The sequence below is a fragment of the Triturus cristatus genome, chromosome 6 (genome assembly GCF_964204655.1).
Source record: "Triturus cristatus chromosome 6, aTriCri1.1, whole genome shotgun sequence".
Classification (NCBI taxonomy): Eukaryota; Metazoa; Chordata; class Amphibia; order Caudata; family Salamandridae; genus Triturus; species Triturus cristatus.
The window spans coordinates 852,032,048-852,035,998 of record NC_140589.1 but is presented as its reverse complement, the minus strand read 5'-3'; positions in this window follow the sequence as shown (position 1 = coordinate 852,035,998).

The window sequence follows — 3,951 nt, the reverse complement described above, 5'->3', positions numbered from 1 at the left end:
ATAGCTCTACTGTCACTTCAGTGACTAATGCTTAAAAGTTTCACTGCACTTTTGAGGGTTCATTCAATTGACATTGTTTATTTGGCAGCTCTCCAATTTCTCCTGAAAACCATACTTTCTCGAAGAGTGAATTCTGTTTAGCTAAACTAGACAGACGTTCTCATTTTGTAAAATAGGTTCTCATATTAGCATTGCTTCTGTTTTTTTTTACACTAATGCTGGCAACCATGTCTGATGCACTGACCTGTTTACAGTTGGTAAACTTGCATAGCCTAATCGCTAATGTAATCTTGTCTGATGTTGTCACTAACATAACAGTAATAATATTAGTATCTTGGGATTATATCTATAGACCATAAGTAGCTCTTATTACAGAAAAGGTTGGAGACATCTGGCCTAAACAGTCATTTTCATTCTCATACTACAAACTAGCTAGACAGCTCACATTTTGTGATCTCTGATTACCATGGTGCATGGCTAAACAACAAATGACTAACTAGAATTATTATTAAATGAGTGCTGATGCAGCTGAGAAAGATCTTTTAGCTCATTGAATGTGTGAGGAATGCACAGTACCTAATCACAAACCACCGGGAGAAGGCCACTGTTGCAGGAGATATGGTACCACTACTCATGAAGCTTGGTACGGTAGCTAACTGGGCTGTTGTAGTGAACTAGCCACTTTTTTGGTCTGACACCCAATGATGACCCGCAACCACCACCATGTTGTACTGACTTTAGTTTGTTATGTTATTCCAGCCTTAATGTAGGATGGTTTTGCATAGGCCTGCTTCTCTTCTGTCCGGTAATCTTTCTGTCTTAGTAGAATAGTCTTGCCAAGAACAGAAGGTGTGGGATGTCGAGGTGCAGTGTTGAGGGTGATGGCGCACACGTGCTCAATGTTGGATACTGAGGGATTAAGTGTATAATGTTATTTGGGTTAGGTGAATTATGACTTTAACCCATTGGCTTTGACGTGGTCTAATGTCATTCTGTTTTCTGACTTTACCTTGCTTTATGGCAGTGCTGACTATTGTCTTGACATGTTCTCATGTCATCTTGCTTTTCAATTTCATCTTGCTTTGGGCCTTTCTGTGTGCATGGCTTAACTAACTTCATTTTCATGACAGAAGCCATATTCTGTGCCTGCACAAAGCTGCAGAGGTGAAAAGGGCATGTTTTGCTTTCCTGTTGTTTTTCACACTTTATTGACTAGAGAGAACTGGTTCTTGTCAGAGGTATGTGCTCGCTCTGCTCTGAAGCCATAACAGATGCCTGGTCAGCTGAAGCTGTGGCCTTGGTGCAGAGTGGTACGGACTCTGATGGGAAAAGGGGGCTAGGCTCACTAGGAGCTTCGTCTTACGTCTCCACTTGTACTAAAGAAGGTGTCTGGGACTTGGCCGATGGAAGTTCATGCCGTGGAGCAGACGTGTTGTCACGGAAGAGTGGGGGCTGGTGTCACCTCTGAGCTTTCACCCGGTTCAAGCAATGGACTCACCTTGAACGAAGTGGGATGAAATGATGAAGCAGTAGGTGAGGTGTCTCTGCTACTAACTGTCTCTTGATTCTTTACTGAATTCTTTCCTTTCTCTCTTATTTTCTGATTCTTATATCCATACATATATATTTCTACATATTTATTTGCTTTGATTGTGTTTTTCAATCGGTTATTTGATATGTGAGAGTCTGCCATGATTAAAATATATTCGGCCTGCCCGTGATTGAAGTATTGTGTTAATAAATGTATATATTCCATACGTTTGAATTCTTCTTTTCCTTGTCATAGGAGGTGATGAGTGTGCCCTCCTGGCAAGTGATGTGCAAAGTATATCTCGCTCTAGAGAAGTGTTGTGTGTGTTACCTTGGTCTAGAGGAGATTCATGTGATAATGTTTTCTTGCCTTGCCTTTGGGGGAGTGTTGAAAGTTTGTCCACCTTAGGAAGTGCTGTGTATATGTTATATTCCATAGGTTTGGAACTGATATTCTTGCCCTGGGGAAGTGACGGTACATACCTTGGTCCAGGGGAGATCTGAGACCTTTCATTACAGCTGTAAATGGTCCTCTTTTTCTTGGACATGTATATTATCATCTCTTCCTTGAGATTAGCATGACGAAATCTGAATCCCTGAAGGTTGCAGAAAGGTTGTGTCAGGAACTGGTTACTGGTTCTGATGCTCCGTCGATCACCACCCCCTTTTGTACCGCTTTATTCGCCATAAGTTGGCAGGGTATGCTCAGACGTGAGTCCCTTGCTCACTTTGCCACTGGATTCAAGCAAGCCTGGCTGAAGACGGCTGTAATGCCAGAAACCGGTCCTAGGAAGCTTGTTTCCGGTCCAGGGAAGGCATGGCTTGGCAGTTCGGGCTGGACTGTTCCCATGAGGCACAGAGTCAGACTGATTTGCATATGGCCATGTCTGAACTGGGGTGGCAGAGTGGGCTAAAGAACGGTGATGGATCAAACCCAGATCTGTTGACTGGGTGTGAGTGTTTGATTGGTTCTGATGCTCCGTCCATCACCACCCCCTTTTGTACCGCTTTATTCGCCATAAGTTGGCAGGGTATGCTCAGACGTGAGTCCCTTGCTCACTTTGCCACTGGATTCAAGCAAGCCTGGCTGAAGACGGCTGAAATGCCAGAAACCGGTCCTAGGAAGCTTGTTTCCGGTCCAGGGAAGACATGGCTTGGCAGTTCGGGCTGGACTGTTCCCATGAGGCACAGGGTCAGACTGATTTGCATATGGCCATGTCTGAACTGGGGTGGCAGAGTGGGCTAAAGAACGGTGATGGATCAAACCCAGATCTGTTGACTGGGTGTGAGTGTTTGATTGGTTCTGATGCTCCGTCCATCACCACCCCCTTTTGTACCTCTTTGTTTTTGCAGTTCTTGTGTTGCCTTGTTGACTGACAAAGGTGCTCTGTTTTTGTTACCCTTTAACTTGTCAAAGTACCCTTTCATCTTCCAGCTTTACTCTTAAGGAATGTTGTATTATAGATGAGAGCACATAGGCTAAATAATGAGCCCTGAAAGCAGCTTACTCACATCCTGGAAACCATGGGGCATATTTACAAGCTACTTGCGCCGCTGCTGCCTCACTTTTATTTTACGCAGTGGCGGCGCACTCAGTGTGCCACACTGCTCCAGATCTGCAAACTGATGCATAGAGTCAAATGCGTCAGTTTGTAGAGCCCTGCATCACATTATACTTGTGCATGTATAATGTATGCAGGACAGGCGTTTGAATGTAAAAAAGCCACATAGAAGTGGCATAGTGAGATTTACAACATTTCACTGCATCACCCTATGACTTGACTGGGTCGAAATCCTTAAGCTGGCTCAGATCAGGTGCAAGAATTGATGCTTGCTTTTAAAATTGGACTTGCCTATATGTTCTGACGCATTGCAGGATTTATGTCAGTTTTATGACCAACTCTCGCATTGCATCACTTTTGCACCAAGAGATGTGTCAGAATTTCGGACACATCTGTTAAATACTTGCGCCGTGGAGTCCTCACTTGTAAATAAAGAGCATCCGTGGTGCCGCAAGGACATTTGGTGCAAGGAAACGGAAGCATTGATGTGTCAGATTCTTGTAAATGAGACCCCATGTCTTGGTGGACAGCAAACGCGTTCCCTTACTCTCCTGCATCAATAGAGGCCCTCAAGAATATCTTTGCTTCTAAAAACATTCAAAGGGTTGCTATTGCATGTTATCAGAAAAAATAGATAGCATTTGCTAGCAATTAGCTAGCATTGGGGATCAGCATCATAAGTTTTGGTATTGGTTAAGTACCATTCTTAATCCATGGCACCTTACCCGCCTCCTAATTCCATTCTCCACCAGGAGAAGTAGTCCTAAGAAATGTTATATTTTATATTGATGAACATACAAGAGATATTCCTTACAATGCTCTTGTGGACAACCCCAGTGGAGAAGGCTACTGCAGCTGA